Source organism: Perca fluviatilis, chromosome 18 (assembly GCF_010015445.1).
Source record: "Perca fluviatilis chromosome 18, GENO_Pfluv_1.0, whole genome shotgun sequence".
Classification (NCBI taxonomy): Eukaryota; Metazoa; Chordata; class Actinopteri; order Perciformes; family Percidae; genus Perca; species Perca fluviatilis.
Genome location: NC_053129.1, coordinates 845154 through 869238, shown reverse-complemented (window position 1 = coordinate 869238; position 24085 = coordinate 845154). Strand labels below are relative to the sequence as shown.

Genomic DNA, 24085 nt, shown 5'->3' with positions numbered 1-24085 from the left:
GCCTACTGTAAGGACAAAACTTAACGTGAAAAAGCTTAACGTGGTTTAATGTACCTAAACAACGATCAATCATCACCAAAATCCTCTCCTATATGATGATTGATTAATGATTGATTAATGTACCTAAACAACGATCAATCATCACCAAAATCCTCTCCTATATGACGATTGATCGTTGTTTGTACATTAAACCACGTTAAGCTTTTTCACTTTAATTTTTTTCCTTACAATAGGCTACCCTTAAATAAACGCTTAGTGTCAGATAACGTCCATAATATTTGGACTTTGGGTTAGACTTTTTGACAGTTTTAAGTGGTTATGATGAGCAATATAGGAGAGGATTTTGGTGATGATTGATCGTTGTTTAGGTACATTAAACCACGTTAAGCTTTTTCACGTTAAGTTTTTTCACGTTAAGTTTTTTCCTTACACCCTTAATGGAGCAGCAACGCTTAGTGTCAGATAACGTCCATAATATTTAGACTTTGGGTTAGATTTTTTGACAGTTTTAAGTGGTTATGATGAGCAATATAGGAGAGGATTTTGGTGATGATTGATCGTTGTTTAGGTACATTAAACCACGTTAAGCTTTTTCACGTAAAGCATTTTAGAATGTCCCTATGCCGCCTTCCAGGTGTTTAAAATTATCTCATAATTACGAGATCTTTTCTCATAATTACGAGATGAGGATCTCGTAATTATGAGATATTTTCTCGTAATTACGAGATAAGGTGTCTAAATTTTTTTTTTCTATGGTGAATGCAATATGATATGATCACCTACCTCCGGATCCAGGAACGTAGGAAGGAAGCAGGAACGTATGACGGATCCAGAAACATCAAACAATGAGGCGAAGAGGTTGAGGCTCACGAAAGGTAAGAGCAATGAGGCTAAGAACAACAATGAGAGTAAAAGAATTACATAAACATTTCAATATTTCTCATTGAAATATGCTCAATTATGTTAGTCAAATGCTGTTAATAATTTGGAGAAAGAACAACAAGGGCGAAAAGTAAGCCCAGGGATTTATTTGCTTGGACCAACCATGAGGTGGAACTGCTACTGAAAGGCATGCAAGCTTGCCTAACCGATAAGACTGACTGACGTGGGTGTCTGCATTCGCTTCCAAAGTTCTCCGTTTCTGCCTGTACAGACTACAACGCAACCCTGCAAGTTTCAAACTTAAACGGGTTGATCGACGTTTCCAAATGTCTTTGTGTAAGGGTCGCGGAAATGCCGGAGTAGTGTGGATACAAGGCCTAAACATAGCAAAAGATATGCGTTTTTAAGGAAAACACTATTAAAGTGGATATAGTCCAAGAAGACAACAGTTTTACAGCAGCATTGAGCGTGTTCCTGCTATCAAAGAGAGCTTTACAGTGACGATATGATCACCTACCTCCGGATCCAGGAACGTAGGAAGGAAGCGAAAGGCGTTATAGCCGGATCCAGGAACGTCAAACAATGAGGCGAAGAGGTTGAGGCTCACGAAAGGTAAGAGCAATGAGGCTAAGAACAACAAGACAACAGGAAGGAAGCAGGAACGTATGACGGATCCAGGAACGTCAAACAATGAGGCGAAGAGGTTGAGGCTCACGAAAGGTAAGAGCAATGAGGCTAAGAACAACAATGAGAGTAAAAGAATTACATAAACATTTCAATATTTCTCATTGAAATATGCTCAATTATGTTAGTCAAATGCTGTTAATAATTTGGAGAAAGAACAACAAGGGCGAAAAGTAAGCCCAGGGATTTATTTGCTTGGACCAACCATGAGGTGGAACTGCTACTGAAAGGCATGCAAGCTTGCCTAACCGATAAGACTGACTGACGTGGGTGTCTGCATTCGCTTCCAAAGTTTTCCGTTTCTGCCTGTACAGACTACAACGCAACCCTGCAAGTTTCAAACTTAAACGGGTTGATCGACGTTAACTTCCATCTTTGTGTAAGGGTCGCGGAAATGCCGGAGTAGTGTAGATACAAGGCCTAAACATAGCCAAAGATATGCGTTTTTAAGGAAAACACTATTAAAGTGGATATAGTCCAAGAAGACAACAGTTTTGCAGCAGCATTGAGCGTGTTCCTGCTATCAAAGAGAGCTTTACAGTGACGATATGATCACCTACCTCCGGATCCAGGAAGGTAGGAAGGAAGCAGGAACGTATGACGGATCCAGGAACGTCAAACAATGAGGCGAAGAGGTTGAGGCTCACGAAAGGTAAGAGCAATGAGGCTAAGAACAACAATGAGAGTAAAAGAATTACATAAACATTTCAATATTTTTCATTGAAATATGCTCAATTATGTTAGTCAAATGCTGTTAATAATTTGGAGAAAGAACAACAAGGGCGAAAAGTAAGCCCAGGGATTTATTTGCTTGGACCAACCATGAGGTGGAACTGCTACTGAAAGGCATGCAAGCTTGCCTAACCGATAAGACTGACTGACGTGGGTGTCTGCATTCGCTTCCAAAGTTCTCTGTTTCTGCCTGTACAGACTACAACGCAACCCTGCAAGTTTCAAACTTAAACGGGTTGATCGAAGTTTCCAAACGTCTTTGTGTAAGGGTCGCGGAAATGCCGGAGTAGTGTGGATACAAGGCCTAAACATAGCAAAAGATATGCGTTTTTAAGGAAAACAATATTAAAGTGGATATAGTCCAAGAAGACAACAGTTTTACAGCAGCATTGAGCATGTTCCTGCTATCAAAGAGAGCTTTAGAGTGACGATATGATCACCTACCTCCGGATCCAGGAACGTAGGAAGGAAGCAGGAACGTATGACGGATCCAGGAACGTCAAACAATGAGGCGAAGAGGTTGAGGCTCACGAAAGGTAAGAGCAATGAGGCTAAGAACAACAATGAGAGTAAAAGAATTACATAAACATTTCAATATTTCTCATTGAAATATGCTCAATTATGTTAGTCAAATGCTGTTAATAATTTGGAGAAAGAACAACAAGGGCGAAAAGTAAGCCCAGGGATTTATTTGCTTGGACCAACCATGAGGTGGAACTGCTACTGAAAGGCATGCAAGCTTGCCTAACCGATAAGACTGACTGACGGGGTGTCTGCATTCGCGCTTCAAAGTTCTCCGTTTCTGCCTGTACAGACTACAACGCAACCCTGCAAGTTTTCAAACTTAAACGGGTTGATCGACGTTCCAAATGTCTTTGTGTAAGGGTCGCGGAAATGCCGGAGTAGTGTGGATACAAGGCCTAAACATAGCAAAAGATATGCGTTTTTAAGGAAAACACTATTAAAGTGGATATAGTCCAAGAAGACAACAGTTTTACAGCAGCATTGAGCGTGTTCCTGCTATCAAAGAGAGCTTTACAGTGACGATATGATCACCTACCTCCGGATCCAGGAACGTAGGAAGGAAGCAGGAACGTATGACGGATCCAGGAACGTCAAACAATGAGGCGAAGAGGTTGAGGCTCACGAAAGGTAAGAGCAATGAGGCTAAGAACAACAAGACAACAGGAAGGAAGCAGGAACGTATGACGGATCCAGGAACGTCAAACAATGAGGCGAAGAGGTTGAGGCTCACGAAAGGTAAGAGCAATGAGGCTAAGAACAACAATGAGAGTAAAAGAATTACATAAACATTTCAATATTTCTAATTGAAATATGCTCAATTATGTTAGTCAAATGCTGTTAATAATTTGGAGAAAGAACAACAAGGGCGAAAAGTAAGCCCAGGGATTTATTTGCTTGGACCAACCATGAGGTGGAACTGCTACTGAAAGGCATGCAAGCTTGCCTAACCGATAAGACTGACTGACGTGGGTGTCTGCATTCGCTTCCAAAGTTCTCCGTTTCTGCCTGTACAGACTACAACGCAACCCTGCAAGTTTCAAACTTAAACGGGTTGATCGACGTTTCCAAATGTCTTTGTGTAAGGGTCGCGGAAATGCCGGAGTAGTGTGGATACAAGGCCTAAACATAGCAAAAGATATGCGTTTTTAAGGAAAACACTATTAAAGTGGATATAGTCCAAGAAGACAACAGGAAGGAAGCAGGAACGTATGACGGATCCAGGAACGTCAAACAATGAGGCGAAGAGGTTGAGGCTCACGAAAGGTAAGAGCAATGAGGCTAAGAACAACAATGAGAGTAAAAGAATTACATAAACATTTCAATATATTTCATTGAAATATGCTCAATTATGTTAGTCAAATGCTGTTAATAATTTGGAGAAAGAACAACAAGGGCGAAAAGTAAGCCCAGGGATTTATTTGCTTGGACCAACCATGAGGTGGAACTGCTACTGAAAGGCATGCAAGCTTGCCTAACCGATAAGACTGACTGACGTGGGTGTCTGCATTCGCTTCCAAAGTTCTCCGTTTCTGCCTGTACAGACTACAACGCAACCCTGCAAGTTTCAAACTTAAACGGGTTGATCGACGTTTCCAAATGTCTTTGTGTAAGGGTCGCGGAAATGCCGGAGTAGTGTGGATACAAGGCCTAAACATAGCAAAAGATATGCGTTTTTAAGGAAAACACTATTAAAGTGGATATAGTCCAAGAAGACAACAGGAAGGAAGCAGGAACGTATGACGGATCCAGGAACGTCAAACAATGAGGCGAAGAGGTTGAGGCTCACGAAAGGTAAGAGCAATGAGGCAAAGAACAACAATGAGAGTAAAAGAATTACATAAACATTTCAATATTTTTCATTGAAATATGCTCAATTATGTTAGTCAAATGCTGTTAATAATTTGGAGAAAGAACAACAAGGGCGAAAAGTAAGCCCAGGGATTTATTTGCTTGGACCAACCATGAGGTGGAACTGCTACTGAAAGGCATGCAAGCTTGCCTAACCGATAAGACTGACTGACGTGGGTGTCTGCATTCGCTTCCAAAGTTCTCCCGTTTCTGCCTGTACAGACTACAACGCAACCCTGCAAGTTTCAAACTTAACGGGTTGATCGACGTTCTAAATGTCTTTGTGTAAGGGTCGCGGAAATGCCGGAGTAGTGTGGATACAAGGCCTAAACATAGCAAAAGATATGCGTTTTTAAGGAAAACACTATTAAAGTGGATATAGTCCAAGAAGACAACAGTTTTACAGCAGCATTGAGCGTGTTCCTGCTATCAAAGAGAGCTTTACAGTGACGATATGATCACCTACCTCCGGATCCAGGAACGTAGGAAGGAAGCAGGAACGTATGACGGATCCAGGAACGTGAAACAATAAGGCGAAGAGGTTGAGGCTCACGAAAGGTAAGAGCAATGAGGCTAAGAACAACAATGAGAGTAAAAGAATTACATAAACATTTCAATATTTTTCATTGAAATATGCTCAATTATGTTAGTCAAATGCTGTTAATAATTTGGAGAAAGAACAACAAGGGCGAAAAGTAAGCCCAGGGATTTATTTGCTTGGACCAACCATGAGGTGGAACTGCTACTGAAAGGCATGCAAGCTTGCCTAACCGATAAGACTGACTGACGTGGGTGTCTGCATTCGCTTCCAAAGTTCTCCGTTTCTGCCTGTACAGACTACAACGCAACCCTGCAAGTTTCAAACTTAAACGGGTTGATCGACGTTTCCAAATGTCTTTGTGTAAGGGTCGCGGAAATGCCGGAGTAGTGTGGATACAAGGCCTAAACATAGCAAAAGATATGCATTTTTAAGGAAAACACTATTAAAGTGGATATAGTCCAAGAAGACAATAGTTTTACAGCAGCATTGAGCGTGTTCCTGCTATCAAAGAGAGCTTTACAGTGACGATATGATCACCTACCTCCGGATCCAGGAACGTAGGAAGGAAGCATGAACGTATGACGGATCCAGGAACGTCAAACAATGAGGCGAAGAGGTTGAGGCTCACGAAAGGTAAGAGCAATGAGGCTAAGAACAACAATGACAGTAAAAGAATTACATAAACATTTCAATATTTTTCATTGAAATATGCTCAATTATGTTAGTCAAATGCTGTTAATAATTTGGAGAAAGAACAACAAGGGCGAAAAGTAAGCCCAGGGATTTATTTGCTTGGACCAACCATGAGGTGGAACTGCTACTGAAAGGCATGCAAGCTTGCCTAACCAATAAGACTGACTGACGTGGGTGTCTGCATTCGCTTCCAAAGTTCTCCGTTTCTGCCTGTACAGACTACAACGCAACCCTGCAAGTTTCAAACTTAAACGGGTTGATCGACGTTTCCAAATGTCTTTGTGTAAGGGTCGCGGAAATGCCGGAGTAGTGTGGATACAAGGCCTAAACATAGCAAAAGATATGCGTTTTTAAGGAAAACACTATTAAAGTGGATATAGTCCAAGAAGACAACAGGAAGGAAGCAGGAACGTATGACGGATCCAGGAACGTCAAACAATGAGGCGAAGAGGTTGAGGCTCACGAAAGGTAAGAGCAATGAGGCTAAGAACAACAATGAGAGTAAAAGAATTACATAAACATTTCAATATATTTCATTGAAATATGCTCAATTATGTTAGTCAAATGCTGTTAATAATTTGGAGAAAGAACAACAAGGGCGAAAAGTAAGCCCAGGGATTTATTTGCTTGGACCAACCATGAGGTGGAACTGCTACTGAAAGGCATGCAAGCTTGCCTAACCGATAAGACTGACTGAGCGTGGGTGTCTGCATTCGCTTTTAAAGTTCTCCGTTTCTGCCTGTACAGACTACGACGCCACCCTGCAAGTTTCAAACTTAAACGGGTTGAACGACGTTCAAATGTCTTTGTGTAAGGGTCGCGGAAATGCCGGGAGTAGTGTGGATACAAGGCCTAAACATAGCAAAAGATATGCGTTTTTAAGGAAAACACTATTAAAGTGGATATAGTCCAAGAAGACAACAGGAAGGAAGCAGGAACGTATGTGGCGGATCCAGGAACGTCAAACAATGAGGCGAAGAGGTTGAGGCTCGCACGAACGAAGAGCAATGAGGCTAAGAACAACAATGAGAGTAAAGAATTACATAAACATTTCAATATTTTTCATTGAAATATGCTCAATTATGTTAGTCAAATGCTGTTAATAATTTGGAGAAAGAACAACAAGGGCGAAAAGTAAGCCCAGGGATTTACTTGCTTGGACAAACCATGAGGTGGAACTGCTACTGAAAGGCATGCAAGCTTGCCTAACCCATAAGACTGACTGACGTGGGTGTCTGCATTCGCTTCAAAGTTCTCCCGTTTCTGCCTGTACAGACTAACGCAACCCTGCAAGTTTCAAACTTAAACGGGTTGATCGACGTTCCAAATGTCTTTGTGTAAGGGTTGAACGATGCTGGAAGTAGTGTGGATACAAGGCCTAAACATAACCAAAAGATATGCGTTTTTAAGGAAAACACTATTAAAGTGGATATAGTCCAAGAAGACAACAGGAAGGAAGCAGGAACACGTTATGACGGATCCAGGAACGTCAAACAATGAGGCGAAGAGGTTGAGGCTCACGAAACGTAAGAGCAATGAGGCTAAGAACAACAATGAGAGTAAAAGAGATTACATAAACATTTCAATATTTTTCATTGAAATATGCTCAATTATGTGAGTCAAATGCTGTTAATAATTTGGAGAAAGAACAACAAGGGCAAAAGTAAGCCCAGGGATTTACTTGCTTTGACAAACCATGAGGTGGAACTGCTACTGAAAGGCATGCAAGCTTGCCTAACCGATAAGACTGACTGACGGTGGTGTCTGCATTCGCTTCAAAGTTCTCCGTTTCTGCCTGTACAGACTACAACGCAACCCTGCAAGTTTCAAACTTAAAGCGGGTTGATCGACGTTCCAAATGTCTTTGTGTAAGGGTCGGAGGAATGCCGGAGTTAGTGTGGATACAAGGCCTAAACATAGCAAAAGATATGCGTTTTAAGGAAAACACTATTAAAGTGGATATAGTCCAAGAAGACAACAGGAAGGAAGCAGGAACGTTATGACGGATCCAGGAACGTCAAACAATGAGGCGAAGAGGTTGAGGCTCACGAAAGGTAAGAGCAATGAGGCAAAGAACAACAATGAGAGTAAAAGAATTACATAAACATTTCAATATTTTTCTTGAAATATGCTCAATTATGTTAGTCAAATGCTGTTAATAATTTGGAGAAAGAACAACAAGGGGCGAAAAGTAAGCCCAGGGATTTATTTGCTTGGACCAACCATGAGGTGGAACTGCTACTGAAAGGCATGCAAGCTTGCCTAACCGATAAGACTGACTGACGTGGGTGTCTGCATTCGCTTCAAAGTTCTCCGTTTCTGCCTGTACAGACTACAACGCGCAACCCTGCAAGTTTCAAACTTAAACGGGTTGATCCGACGTTCCAAATGTCTTTGTGTAAGGGTGGGAAATGCCGGAGTATTTGGATACAAGGCCTAAACATAGCAAAAGATATGCCTTTTTAAGGAAAACACTATTAAAGTGGATATAGTCCAAGAAGACAATAGTTTTACAGCAGCATTGACCATGTTCCTGCTATCAAAGAGAGCTTTACAGTGACGATATGATCACCTACCTCCGGATCCAGGAGCGTAGGAAGGAAGCATGAGCAGTATCCGGATCCAGGAACGTCAAACAATGAGGGCGAAGAGGTTGAGGCTCACGAAAGAAAAGAGCAATGAGGCTAAGAACAACAATGACAGTAAAAGAATTACATAAACATTTCAATATTTTTCATTGAAATATGCTCAATTATGTTAGTCAAATGCTGTTAATAATTTGGAGAAAGAACAACAAGGGCGAAAAGTAAGCCCAGGGATTTATTTGCTTGGACCAACCATGAGGTGGAACTGCTACTGAAAGGCATGCAAGCTTGCCTAACCAATAAGACTGACTGACGTGGGTGTCTGCATTCGCTTCCAAAGTTCTCCGTTTCTGCCTGTACAGACTACGCACCCAACCCTGCAAGTTTCAAACTTAAACGGGTTGATCGACGTTCCAAAATGTCTTTGTGTAAGGGTCGCGGAAATGCCGGAGTAGTGTGGATACAAGGCCTAAACATAGCAAAAGATATGCGTTTTTAAGGAAAACACTATTAAAGTGGATATAGTCCAAGAAGACAGCACAGGAAGCAAGGAACGATATGACGGATCCAGGAACGTCAAACAATGAGGCGAAGAGGTTGAGGCTCCACGAAGGTAAGAGCAATGAGGCTAAGAACAACAATGAGAGTAAAAGAGATTACATAAACATTTCAATATATTTCATTGAAATATGCTCAATTATGTTAGTCAAATGCTGTTAATAATTTGGAGAAAGAACAACAAGGGCGAAAAGTAAGCCCAGGGATTTATTTGCTTGGACCAACCATGAGGTGGAACTGCTACTGAAAGGCATGCAAGCTTGCCTAACCGATAAGACTGACTGACGTGGGTGTCTGCATTCGCTTCCAAAGTTCTCCGTTTCTGCCTGTACAGACTACAACGCGCAACCCTGCAAGTTTCAAACTTAAACGGGTTGATCGACGTTCAAATGTCTTTGTGTAAGGGTCGCGGAAATGCCGGGTAGTGTGGAACTAGGCCTAAACATAGCAAAAGATATGCGTTTTTAAGGAAAACACTATTAAAGTGGATATAGTCCAAGAAGACAACAGGAAGGAAGCAGGAACGTATGACGGATCCAGGAACGTCAAACAATGAGGCGAAGAGGTTGAGGCTCACGAAACGTAAGAGCAATGAGGCTAAGAACAACAATGAGAGTAAAAGAATTACATAAACATTTCAATATTTTTCATTGAAATATGCTCAATTATGTTAGTCAAATGCTGTTAATAATTTGGAGAAAGAACAACAAGGGCGAAAAGGAAGCCACGGGGATTTACTTGCTTGGACAAACCATGAGGTGGAACTGCTACTGAAAGGCATGCAAGCTTGCCTAACCGAATAAGACTGACTGGCGATGGGTGTCTGCATTAGCTTCAAAGTTCTCCGTTTCTGCCTGTACAGAACTACGCAACCCTGCAAGTTTTTCAAACTTAAACGGGTTGATCGACGTTCAAATGTCTTTGTGTAAGGAGCGAATACGATGGCAGCGGACATGGGGGTAAATCACCCATCGTTTGAACACTTTACATAGCAGGAAATTCATTTTTGCTGTAAAATATGCTTCTTTCTTCGTTTACTACGATACTATTATTAATAGTTTTTTTCTTAAAATAGCGCTATCTTTCTATGTTTGACGCTTTTATCCACTACTCGGCTTCCGCTACCCTACGCAAAACGACTGAAACGTTGATCAACCCGTTTAAGTTTGAAACTTGCGAGGATTGCGTTAGTCTGTACAGGAGAAACTGAAACTTGAAACGAATCAGGAAAAACGTGCCGTCAATGCTATCGGTTAAGTAAGCTAGTGCCTTTCATAGCAGTTCCACCTCATGTTGCAATAACACGCAAGCCACTGTCGCCGTTATTGTCTTTCTCCAAATTATTATCAGGGATCCAATAACATAATTGAGCATAGTTTAATAAAAAATATTTAAATACTTATGTAATTCTTTTGCTTGTATTGCTTAGCCTCGTTGTTCTTACCTTTGAGCCTCAACTTTCGCCTTTTCATTAATGTTGTTTAATGTTCCTGGATCCGTCTTACGTTCCTGCTTCCATTCCTTCACGTCGATCCGGTAGGTGATCATATCGTCACTGTAAAGCTCTCTTTGATAGCAGGAACATGGTCAATGCTGCTGTAGAACTGTTGTCTTTCTTGGACTATATCCCTTTAATAGTGTTTTTCACTTAAGCTATCTTTCCGTTAGGCGCTTTATCCTCCGGCCCGACCTCGACGCAAATGACATTTGAAACCTGATCAACTTCCGTTTAAGCTTCGAAATTGCAGGGATGCGTCAGTACAGGCAAAACGAGTAGAAACTAACGAATGCACCACCCACGTCAGTCAGTCTTATCGGTTAGGTAAGCTAATGCTGTCTTTAAGTTCCACCTGATGGTTATCCAAGCAAATAAATCCCTGGCCGCACTTTCGCCCTGTTGTTTTCTCCAAATTATTAACATTTGACTAACATAATTGGGGCATATTTCAATGAAAAATATTGAAATGTTTATGTAATTCTTTACCCTCATTGTTGTTCTTAGCCTGCTTTAGCTAGCCACAACCTCTTAGCCTCATTGTTGTTTTTTTATGTTTCTGGATACGTCTTACGTTACGGTACATAGAGCCGATAATCGTCCGTTGGACAGTCTGGCGAGGTCAGTGACTCGAGTCTGTTCGGTGCGTTCCGTGCGTCGTCCGCCGAGGGGCCGTCGGCCTTCATTTTGGCCGATGTGACATGAGAATGAAAATGACAGAGTCAGCAACTGCATGGCCTGTTTCTCGCTTAAAATGTTTTCATAAACACGCGTTTGGGTGAACTATTTTAGTACAACACGAGATCGTATTCTGAACAAGCCGCCATGACAGTCTGTCTTTGAATTTCGGAGAAAAAGACCCGTGTGCGCGTTCGTCCAATCAGCTGCCGGTTTTTCATTTTTTGGGCAACAATACAGATTAGCGCCGCCTGCTGTTATGGAGACGTATACGTCCTCTGCCGGTGTTTTCTGAGGGCATTTCTTTGACCAACTCGGGGAGACTGATCAGTCCAACTGCCTTTTCTGCCGCCGGTTGGCCGTCTGGTTGGTGTGTAAGCAGCTCAAAGCTCTCTTTGATAGCAGGAACATGCTCAGTGCTGCTGGAAAACTTTTGTCTTTGTTGGACTTTACCCATTCTGACCCTTTTTTCTTAAAACGCACATATTATTCTATGGTAAGGCCTCGTATCCACACCACTCCGGCTAACAGTAGTGTAGATGTAGCCTTGGTAAATAATTAAGAGGTAGAATATTCTCCCCGTCGGGAATCGAACCCGGTCTTCCGCGTGACGAGGCGGAGATACTGTCCACTATACTAACGAGGAATGCCGGGGATTAATATTTGGCCGTCACTCGCTAGGTGGCGCTATTACATCATTTGAGGCGACAGTGACTACATGTAGAAACATTTAGGTTTACTATATATTCACTGTCAGTCATATCCATGACAGAGCAGCTGTGACTGAATCCTGTTTAACATATCTATGTGTCAAAATAGACATGTCAAACGGCATTTTGAACATTTGCAGTAAAATATGAATGGTGCATTTCCGACGAACATGTGGAAAAACCCTTTTCGCTGGGTTTCCGTAGTGTAGTGGTTATCACGTTTGCCTAATGCACAAAGGTCCCCTGTTCAGAAACAGGGCGGAAACACCATTTGTTTGAGTTTACGTCGCACAATCAAACTCTGCTGATTTAAAATCTCAATAACCTGCATGGAAAACTGTCCCTGTCTTGAAATCGTGGCCAGGCCTACCGAAGTTTCCACAGTGCACTAGTCATCACATTCGCCTGACCGGTAAAATGTCTCTGGGTGGAAAGTACATTTGTTTTCTATTTGATTACACTGACTAATGAAATCAAATGATTTAGTCAAATCCTCAGCCGGGCAGAAACAGAGAACTTTGGAAACGAATGCAGACACCCCGTCAGTCAGTCTTATCGGTTAGGTAAGCTTGCATGCCTTTCAGTAGCAGTTCCACCTCATGGTTGGTCCAAGCAAATAAATCCCTGGGCTTACTTTTCGCCGTTGTTGTTCTTTCTCCAAATTATTATCAGGATTTGAATAACATAATTGAGCATAGTTTAATAAAAAATATTTAAATGCTTATGTAATTCTTTTGCTCTTATTGTTCTTAGCCTCGTTGTTCTTACCTTTCCGTGAGCCTCAACCTCTTCGCCTCATTGATGTTGTTTAATGTTCCTGGATCCGTCTTACGTTCCTGCTTCCATCCTACGTTCCTGGATCCGGAGGTAGGTGATCATATCGTCACTGTAAAGCTCTCTTTGATAGCAGGAACATGGTCAATGCTGCTGTAAAACTGTTGTCTTTCTTGGACTATATCCACTTTAATAGTGTTTTCCTTAAACGCATATCTTTGGCTATGTTTAGGCCTTGTATCCACACTACTCCGGCATTTCCGACCCTTACGCAAAGACATTTGGAAGCGTTGATCAACCCGTTTAAGTTTGAAACTTGCAGGGGTGCGTTGTAGTCTGTACAGGCAGAAACTGAGAACTTTGGAAAGCAGATTACGGACACCCACGTCAGTCAGTCTTATCGGTTAGGTAACGCGCATGCCTTTCAGTAGCAGTTCCACCTCATGGTTGGTCCAAGCAAATAAATCCCTGGGCTTACTTTTCGCCGTTGTTGTTCTTTCTCCAAATTATTATCAGGATTTGAATAACATAATTGAGCATAGTTTAATAAAAAATATTTAAATGCTTATGTAATTCTTTTGCTCTTATTGTTCTTAGCCTCGTTGTTCTTACCTTTCGTGAGCCTCAACCTCTTCGCCTCATTGATGTTGTTTTATGTTCCTGGATCCGACTTACGTTCCTGCTTCCATCCCTCGTTCCTGGATCAGGGTAGGTGATCATATCGTCACTGTAAAGCTCTCTTTGATAGCAGGAACATGGTCAATGCTGCTGTAAAACTGTTGTCTTTCTTGGACTATATCCACTTTAATAGTGTTTTCCTTAAAACGCATATCTTTGGCTATGTTTAGGCCTTGTATCCACACTACTCCGGCATTTCGCGACCCTTACGCAAAAGACATTTGGAAACGTTGATCAACCCGTTTAAGTTTGAAACTTGCAGGGTTGCGTTGTAGTCTGTACAGGCAGAAACTGAGAACTTTGGGAAGCGAATGCGGACACCCACGTCAGTCAGTCTTATCGGTTAGGTAAGCTAGCATGCCGTTCAGTAGCAGTTCCACCTGATGGTTGATCCAAGCAAATAAATCCCTGGGCTTACTTTTTGCCCTTGTTGTTCTTTCTCCAAATTATTAACATTTTGACTAACATAATTGAGCATATTTCAATGAAAAATATTGAAATGTTTATGTAATTCTTTACTCTCATTGTTGTTCTTAGCCTCATTGTTCTTACCTTAGCTGAGCCACAACCTCTTAGCCTCATTGTTGTTGTTTTACGTTTCTGGATACGTCTTACGTTACGGACACATAGAGCCGATGATCGTCCGTTGGACAGTCTGGCGAGGTCAGTGACTTCGAGTCTGTTCGGTGCGTTCCGTGCCGTGTCGTCATCGAGGGGCCGTCGGCCTATTTTGGCCGATGTGACATGAGAATGAAAATGACAGAGTCAGCAACTGCATGGCCTATTTCTCGCTTAAAATGTTTTCGTAAACACGTTTCGTTGAACTATTTTAGTACAACACGAGATCGTATTCTGAACAAGCCGCCATGACAGTCTGTCTTTGAATTTCGGAAGAAAACAGACCCGTGGCCGTTCGTCCAATCAGCTGCCGGTTTTCATTTTTTGGGCAACAATACAGATTAAGCGCCCGCCTGCTGTTATGGAGACGTAATACGTCCTCTCTCTTCGGTGTTTTCTGAGGCATTTCTTTGACCAACTTCGGGGAGACTGATCAGTCCAACTGCCTTTTCTGCCGGCCGGTTGGCCGTCTGGTTGGTGTGTAAGCAGCTCAAAGCTCTCTTTGATAGCAGGAACATGCTCAGTGCTGCTGGAAAACTTTTGTCTTTGTTGGACTTTACCCATTTTGACCCTTTTTTTCTTAAAAGCGCACATATTATTATATGGTAAGGCCTGCGTATCCACACCACTCCAGCTAACAGTAGTGTAGATGTAGCCTTGGTAAATAATTAAGAGGTAGAATATTCTCCCGTGGGAATCGGAACCCGGTCTTCCGCGGACGAAGGCGGAGATACTGTCCACTATACTAACGCAGGAATGCCGGGGACTAAATTTGGCACGTCACTCGCTGTAGGTGGCGCTATTACATCATTTAGGCGACAGTGACTACATGTAGAAACATTTAGGTTTACTATATATTCACTGTCAGTCATATCCATGACAGAGCAGCTGTGACTGAATCCTGTTTAACATATCTATGTGTCAAAATAGACATGTCAAACGGCATTTTGAACATTTGCGGTAAAATATGAATGGTGCATTTCCGCCGAACATGTGGAAAAACCCTTTCCGTCGGTTTCCGTAGTGTAGTGGTTATCACGCTTTGCCTAACACGCAAAGGTCCCCTGTTCGAAACAGGGCGGAAACACATTTGTTTGAGTTTTGCCGCACAATCAAACTCTGCTGATTTAAAATCTCAATAACCTGCATGGAAAACTGTCCCTGTCTTGAAATCGTGGCCAGGCCTACCGAAGTTTCCACAGTGCACTAGTCATCACATTCGCCTGACACGTAAAATGTCTCTGGGTGGAAAGTACATTTGTTTTCTATTTGATTACACTGACTAATGAAATCAAATGATTCAGTCAAATCCTCAGCCGGGCAGAAACAGAGAACTTTGGAAACGAATGCAGACACCCACGTCAGTCAGTCTTATCGGTTAGGTAAGCTTGCATGCCTTTCAGTAGCAGTTCCACCTCATGGTTGGTCCAAGCAAATAAATCCCTGGGCTTACTTTTCGCCCTTGTTGTTCTTTCTCCAAATTATTATCAGAATTTGAATAACATAATTGAGCATAGTTTAATAAAAAAATATTTAAATGCTTATGTAATTCTTTTGCTCTTATTGTTCTTAGCCTCGTTGTTCTTACCTTTCGTGAGCCTCAACCTCTTCGCCTCATTGATGTTGTTTAATGTTCCTGGATCCGGCTTACGTTCCTGCTTCCATCCTACGTTCCTGGATCCGGAGGTAGGTGATCATATCGTCACTGTAAAGCTCTCTTTGATAGCAGGAACATGGTCAATGCTGCTGTAAAACTGTTGTCTTTCTTGGACTATATCCACTTTAATAGTGTTTTTCCTTAAAAACGCATATCTTTGGCTATGTTTAGGCCTTGTATCCACACTACTCCGGCATTTCCGCGACCCTTACGCAAAGACATTTGGAAACGTTGATCAACCCGTTTAAGTTTGAAACTTGCAGGGGTTGCGTTGTATCTGTACAGGCAGAAACTGAGAACTTTGGAAACGAGTAACAGACACCCACGTCAGTCAGTCTTATCGGTTAGGTAAGCTTGCATGCCTTTCAGTAGCAGTTCCACCTCATGGTTGGTCCAAGCAAATAAATCCCTGGGCTTACTTTTTCGCCGTTGTTGTTCTTTCTCCAAATTATTATCAGGATTTGAATAACATAATTGAGCATAGTTTAATAAAAAAATATTTAAATGCTTATGTAATTCTTTTTGCTCTTATTGTTCTTAGCCTCGTTGTTCTTACCTTTCGTGAGCCTCAACCTCTTCGCCTCATTGATGTTGTTTTATGTTCCTGGATCCGACTTTACGTTCCTGCTTCCATCCCTACGTTCCTGGATCCGGGAGGTAGGTGATCATATCGTCACTGTAAAGCTCTCTTTGATAGCAGGAACATGGTCAATGCTGCTGTAAAACTGTTGTCTTTCTTGGACTATATCCACTTTAATAGTGTTTTCCTTAAAAACGCATATCTTTGGCTATGTTTAGGCCTTGTATCCACACTACTCCGGCATTTCCGCGACCCTTCGCCAAAGACATTTGGAAGCGTTGATCAACCCGTTTAAGTTTGGAAACTTGCAGGGTTGCGTTGTAGTCTGTACAGGCAGAAACTGAGAACTTTGGAAACGAATGACAGACACCCCGTCAGTCAGTCTTATCCGGTTAGGTAAGCTAGCATGCCGTTCAGTAGCAGTTCCACCTGATGGTTGATCCAAGCAAATAAATCCCTGGGCTTACTTTTGCCCTTGTTGTTCTTTCTCCAAATTATTAACATTTGACTAACATAATTGAGCATATTTCAATGAAAAATATTGAAATGTTTATGTAATTCTTTACTCTCATTGTTGTTCTTAGCCTCATTGTTCTTACCTTAGCTGAGCCACAACCTCTTAGCCTCATTGTTGTTGTTTTCGTTTCTGGATACGTCTTACGATTCTGGACACATAGAGCCGATAATTGGCCGTTAGACAGTCTGGCGAGGTCAGTGACTTCGAGTCTGTTCGGTGTGTTCCGTGCCGTCGTCCGTCCGAGGGGCCGTTCGGCCTTCATTTTTGCCCGATGTGACATGAGAATGAAAATGACAGAGTCAGCAACTGCATGGCCTATTTCTCGCTTAAAATGTTTTCATAAAACACGTTTGGTGAACTATTTTAGTACAACACGAGATCGTATTCTGAACAAGCCGCCATGACAGTCTGTCTTTGAATTTGGAAGAAACAGACCCCGCGGCGCGCGTTGGTCCAATCAGCTGCCGGTTTTTCATTTTTTGGGCAACAATACAGATTAAGCGCCACCTGCTTTTATGGAGACGTTACGTCTTCGTCTCTTCTGTTTTTCTGAGGCATTTCTTTGACCAACTCGGCGAGACTGATCAGTCCAACTGCCTTTTCTGCCCGGCCGGTTGGCCGTCTGGTTGGTGTTTAAGCAGCTCAAAGCTCTCTTTGATAGCAGGAACATGCTCAGTGCTGCTGGAAAATTTTTGTCTTTGTTGGACTTTACCCATTCTGACAATTTTTTCTTAAAACGGACATATTATTCTATGGTAAGGCCTCGCTATCCACACCACTCAGCTAACAGTAGGTTGATGTAGCCTTGGTAAAATAATTAAAGGTAGAATATTCTCCCCGTCCGAGTCAAACCCGGTCTTCCGCGTGACAGGCGGGAGATACTATCCACTATACTAACGAGGGAATGCCCGAGGACTAAACTTGGCACGTCACTCGCTGGGTGGCTTTATATTACATCATTTAGAAGCGACAGTGACTACATGTAGAAACATTTAGGTTTACTATATATTCACTGTCAGTCATATCCAATGACAGAGCAGCTGTGACTGAATCCTGTTTTAACATATCTATGTGTCAAAAATGACATGTCAAACGGCATTTTGAACATTTGCAGTAAAATATGAATGGTGCATTTCCAACGAACATGTGGAAAAACCCTTTTCGTCGGTTTCCGGTAGTGTAGTGGTTATCCGCGTTTGCTCTAACCATAAAGGTCACCTGTTAACAGGGGGAAACATTTGTTTGAGTTTACTTCCACAATCAAACTCTGCTGATTTAAAATCTCAATAACCTGCATGGAAAACTGTCCCTGTCTTGAAATCGTGGCCAGGCCTACCGGAAGTTTTCCACAGTGCACTAGTCATCACATTCGCCCTCGACACGTATTAAAATGTCTCTGGGTGGAAAGTACATTTGTTTTCTATTTGAGATTACACTGAGTAATGACATCAAATGATTCAGTCAAATCCCTCAGCCGGGCAGAAACAGAGAACTTTGGAAACGAATGCAGACACCCACGTCAGTCAGTCTTATCGGTTAGGTGTCTTGCATGCCTTTCAGTAGCAGTTCCACCTCATGGTTGGTCCAAGCAAATAAATCCCTGGGCTTACTTTTCAGCGTTGTTGTTCTTTCTCCAAATTATTATCAGGATTTGAGTAACAAAATTGAGCATAGTTTAATAAAAAAATATTTAAATGCTTATGTAATTCTTTTGCTCTTATTGTTCTTAGCCTCGTTGTTCTTACTTTTCGGTGAGCCTCAACCATTTCGCCTCATTGGTTGTTTTTACGTTCCTGGATCACGTACCTTCCTGCTTCCATCCTACGTTCCTGGATCCTGAGGTAGGTGATCATAATCGTCACTGTAAAGCTCTCTTTGATGCGGAACATGGTCAATGTGCTGTAAAAGCTGTTGTCTTTCTTGGACTATATCCACTTTAATAGTGTTTTCCTTAAAACGATATCTTTGGCTATGTTTAAGGCCTTTTATCCACACTACCTCGCAATTTCCCGCAACCCTACGCAAAGACATTTGGAAACGTTGATCAACCCGTTTAAGTTTGGAAACTTGCAGGGTTGCGTTAGCCATCTGTACAGGCAGAAACTGAGAACTTTGGAAACGAATGCAGACACCCTACGGCCAGTCAGGCTCATCGGTTAGGTAAGCTAGCATGCCTTTCAGTAGCAGTTCCACCCTCATGGTTGTCCAAGCAAATAAATCCCTTGGCTTACTTCCTGTTGTTCTTTTTCTCTCCAAATTTATTATCAGGATTTAATAACATAATTGAGCATAGTTTAATAAAAAATATTTAAATACTCTATGTGTAATTCTTTGTCTCTTTTGTTCTTAGCCCCGCTTGTCTACCTTTCGTGGAGCCTCAACCTCTTCACCTTGATGTTGTTTAATGTTCCTGGTCCGCCTATACGCCTCCTTGCTTCCATCCTAATGCCTTGGATCCGGAGGTATGTGATCATTATCGCCACTGTAAAGCTCTCTTTTGATAGCAGGAACATGGTCAATGCTGCTGTAGAACTGTTGTCTTTCTGACTATATCCACTTTAATAGTGTTTTCCCTTTAAAAAACGCATATCTTTGGCTATGTTTAGGCCTTGTATCCATTCTACCCTCGCATTTCCGCCGACCCCACGCGAAAGACATTTGAACGCTGGATCAACCCGCTTAAGTTGGAAACTTGCAGGGTTGCGGCTGTAGTCTGTACAGGCAGAAACTGAGAACTTTGGAACGTATCGCAGACACCCATTACCGCCTCCATAACAGCAGGCTACGGCGCCAATTCATTGTTGCCCAAAATGAAAACCGCAGCTGGATTGGACTTAACGCCACGGGTCTGCTTCTTTCTTCCAAATTCAAAGACAGACTGTCATGGCGCTTGTTCAGAATAATGCATCTCGTGTTGTACTCAAAACAGTTCAATCAAACGCGGTTTATGAAACATTTTGCCAGAAATAGGCCATATGCAGTTGCTGGACTTGCTCATTTTCATTCTCATGTCACATCGGCCAAATGAAGTCACGCCCCTCGAAGGATCTACGCACGAACGCGACCAACAGACCGAGTCACTGACCTCGCCAGATCGTCCAACGGCCGACATCGGCTCATGTCCGTAGAACGAAGACGGTTCAGAAACGTAAGAAAACAAAAAAATGAGGCTAAGAGGTTGTGGCTCAGCTAAGGCAAGAACAATGAGGCTAAGAACAACAATGAGAGTAAAGAATTACATAAACATTTCAATATTTTCATTGAAATATGCTCAATTATGTTAGCTGGTCAAACAGTTGTTAATAATTTGAGAAAGAACAACAAGGGCTTAAAAGTAAGCCCAGGGATTTATTTGCTTGGACCAACCATGAGGTGGAACTGCTACTGAAAGGCATGCAAGCTTACCTAACCGATAAGACTGACTGACGGGTGTCTGCATTCGCTTCCAAAGTTCTCAGTTTCTGCCTGTACAGATACCACAACGAATCCCCGTAAGTTTCAAACTTAAACGGGTTGATCAACGCTTCCAAATGTCTTTACGTAAGGGTCGAAATGCCGGAGTATGTGGATACAAGGCCTAAAATATAGCTAAAGATATGCGTTTTTAAGGAAAACACTATTAAAGTGGATATAGTCCAAGAAAGACAACAGTTTTACAGCAGCATTGACCATGTTCCTGCCATCAAAGAGAGCTACAGTGACGATATGATCACCTACCCCGGATCCAGGAACGTAGGGATGGAAGCAGGAACGTAAGACGGATCCAGGAACATTAAACAACATCAATGAGGCGAAGAGGTTGAGGCTCACGAAAGGTAAGAACAACGAGGCTAAGAACAATAAGAGCAAAAGAATTACATAAGCATTTAAATATTTTTTATTAAACTATGCTCAATTATGTTATTCAAATCCTGATAATAATTTGGAGAAAGAACAACAACGGCGAAAAGTAAGCCCAGGGATTTATTTGCTTGGACCAACCATGAGGTGGAACTGCTACTGAAAGGCATGCAAGCTTACCTAACCGATAAGACTGACTGACGTGGGTGTCTGCATTCGTTTCCAAAGTTCTCTGTTTCTGCCCGGCTGAGGATTTGACTGAATCATTTGATTTCATTAGTCAGTGTAATCAAATAGAAAACAAATGTACTTTCCACCCAGAGACATTTTACGTGTCAGGCGAATGTGATGACTAGTGCACTGTGGAAACTTCGGTAGGCCTGGCCACGATTTCAAGACAGGGACAGTTTTCCATGCAGGTTATTGAGATTTTAAATCAGCAGAGTTTGATTGTGCGAAGTAAACTCAAACAAATGTGTTTCCGCCCTGTTTCGAACAGGGGACCTTTTGCGTGTTAGGCAAACGTGATAACCACTACACTACGGAAACCGACGAAAAGGGTTTTTCCACATGTTCGTCGGGAAATGCACCATTCATATTTTACTGCAAATGTTCAAAATGCCGTTTGACATGTCTATTTTTGACACATAGATATGTTAAACAGGATTCAGTCACAGCTGCTCTGTCATGGATATGACTGACAGTGAATATATAGTAAACCTAAATGTTTCTACATGTAGTCACTGTCGCCTAAATGATGTAATAGCGCCACCTAGCGAGTGACGTGCGCAAAATTTAGTCCTCGGGCATTCCTCGTTAGTATAGTGGACAGTATCTCCGCCTGTCACGCGGAAGACCGGGGTTCGATTCCCCGACGGGGAGAATATTCTACCTCTTAATTATTTACCAAGGCTACATCGACACTACTGTTAACCGGAGTGGTGTGGATACGAGGCCTTACCATAGAATAATATGTGCGTTTTTAAGAAAAAAAGGGTCAGAATGGGTAAAGTCCAACAAAGACAAAAGTTTTCCAGCAGCACTGAGCATGTTCCTGCTATCAAAGAGAGCTTTGAGCTGCTTACACACCAACCAGACGGCCAACCGTCGGCAGAAAAGGCAGTTGGACTGATCAGTCTCCCCGAGTTGGTCAAAGAAATGCCTCAGAAAACACCGAAGAGACGAGACGTAATACGTCTCCATAACAGCAGGCGGCGCTAATCTGTATTGTTGCCCAAAAAATGAAAACCGGCAGCTGATTGGACGAACGCGTCACGTGGGTCTGTTTTCTTCCGAAATTCAAAGACAGACTGTCATGGCGGCTTGTTCAGAATACGATCTTGTGTTGTACTAAAAAAGTTCACCGAAACGTGGTTTATGAAAACATTTTAAGCGGAAATAGGCCATGCAGTTGCTGACTCTGTCATTTTCATTCTCATGTCACATCGGCCAAAATGAAGGCCGACGGCCCCTCGGACGGACGACGGCACGGAACGCACCGAACAGACTCGAAGTCACTGACCTCGCCAGACTGTCCAACGGCCGATTATCGGCTCTATGTGTCCGTAACGTAAGACGTATCCAGAAACGTAAAAAAACAAAAATGAGGCTAAGAGGTTGTGGCTCAGCTAAGGTAAGAACAATGAGGCTAAGAACAACAATGAGAGTAAAAGAATTACATAAACATTTCAATATTTTTCATTGAAATATGCTCAATTATGTTAGTCAAATGCTGTTAATAATTTGGAGAAAGAACAACAAGGGCGAAAAGTAAGCCCAGGGATTTATTTGCTTGGACCAACCATGAGGTGGAACTGCTACTGAAAGGCATGCAAGCTTACCTAACCGATAAGACTGACTGACGTGGGTGTCTGCATTCGTTTCCAAAGTTCTCAGTTTCTGCCTGTACAGACTACAACGCAACCCTGCAAGTTTCAAACTTAAACGGGTTGATCAACGTTTCCAAATGTCTTTGCGTATAAGGGTCGCGGAAATGCCGGAGTAGTGTGGATACAAGGCCTAAACATAGCCAAAGATATGGCGTTAGGAAAACACTATTAAAGTGGATATAGTCCAAGAAAGACAACAGTTTTACAGCAGCATTGACCATGTTCCTGCTATCAAAGAGAGCTTTACAGTGACGATATGATCACCTACCTCCGGATCCAGGAACGTAGGGATGGAAGCAGGAACGTAAGACGGATCCAGGAACATAAAACAACATCAATGAGGCGAAGAGGTTGAGGCTCACGACGAAGGTAAGAACAACGAGGCTAAGAACAATAAGAGCAAAAGAATTACATAAGCATTTAAATATTTTTTTATTAAACTATGCTCAATTATGTTATTCAAATCCTGATAATAATTTGGAGAAAGAACAACAAGGGCGAAAAGTAAGCCCAGGGATTTATTTGCTTGGACCAACCATGAGGTGGAACTGCTACTGAAAGGCATGCAAGCTTACCTAACCGATAAGACTGACTGACGTGGGTGTCTGCATTCGTTTCCAAAGTTCTCAGTTTCTGCCTGTACAGACTACAACGCAACCCTGCAAGTTTCAAACTTAAACGGGTTGATCAACGTTTCCAAATGTCTTTGCGTAAGGGTCGCGGAAATGCCGGAGTAGTGTGGATACAAGGCCTAAACATAGCCAAAGATATGCGTTTTTAAGGAAAACACTATTAAAGTGGATATAGTCCAAGAAAGACAACAGTTTTACAGCAGCATTGACCATGTTCCTGCTATCAAAGAGAGCTTTACAGTGACGATATGATCACCTACCTCCGGATCCAGGAACGTAGGATGGAAGCAGGAACGTAAGACGGATCCAGGAACATTAAACAACATCAATGAGGGGAAGAGGTTGAGGCTCACGAAAGGTAAGAACAACGAGGCTAAGAACAATAAGAGCAAAAGAATTACATAAGCATTTAAATATTTTTTTATTAAACTATGCTCAATTATGTTATTCAAATCCTGATAATAATTTGGAGAAAGAACAACAACGGCGAAAAGTAAGCCCAGGGATTTATTTGCTTGGACCAACCATGAGGTGGAACTGCTACTGAAAGGCATGCAAGCTTACCTAACCGATAAGACTGACTGACGTGGGTGTCTGCATTCGTTTCCAAAGTTCTCTGTTTCTGCCCGGCTGAGGATTTGACTGAATCATTTGATTTCATTAGTCAGTGTAATCAAATAGAAAACAAATGTACTTTCCACCCAGAGACATTTTACGTGTCAGGCGAATGTGATGACTAGTGCACTGTGGAAACTTCGGTAGGCCTGGCCACGATTTCAAGACAGGGACAGTTTTCCATGCAGGTTATTGAGATTTTAAATCAGCAGAGTTTGATTGTGCGAAGTAAACTCAAACAAATGTGTTTCCGCCCTGTTTCGAACAGGGGACCTTTTGCGTGTTAGGCAAACGTGATAACCACTACACTACGGAAACCGACGAAAAGGGTTTTTCCACATGTTCGTCGGGAAA

The 24085-nt window shown here is 42.2% G+C and overlaps 1 long non-coding RNA gene and 4 other non-coding genes across 5 annotated transcripts; 2 read left to right on the top strand and 3 right to left on the bottom strand.

The window, feature by feature from the left end:
• Positions 1-1539: 1539 nt before the first annotated feature.
• Positions 1540-3557, bottom strand: LOC120546155. Its single transcript, XR_005636820.1, has 4 exons — positions 3359-3557; positions 2743-2849; positions 2127-2233; positions 1540-1617 (listed from the first exon to the last, which is right to left on the bottom strand). It is a non-coding gene; the product is annotated as an uncharacterized LOC120546155 (long non-coding RNA).
• An 11458-nt stretch (positions 3558-15015) lies between these two features.
• trnav-aac lies at positions 15016-15088 on the top strand. The gene has a single exon. It is a non-coding gene; the product is annotated as a tRNA-Val (tRNA).
• Positions 15089-21071: 5983 nt separating this feature from the next.
• trnav-aac lies at positions 21072-21144 on the bottom strand. Its single transcript has one exon. It is a non-coding gene; the product is annotated as a tRNA-Val (tRNA).
• A 261-nt stretch (positions 21145-21405) lies between these two features.
• On the top strand, positions 21406-21477 carry trnad-guc. The gene has a single exon. It is a non-coding gene; the product is annotated as a tRNA-Asp (tRNA).
• A 2499-nt stretch (positions 21478-23976) lies between these two features.
• Positions 23977-24049, bottom strand: trnav-aac. The gene has a single exon. It is a non-coding gene; the product is annotated as a tRNA-Val (tRNA).
• Between the last annotated feature and the right edge of the window lie 36 nt (positions 24050-24085).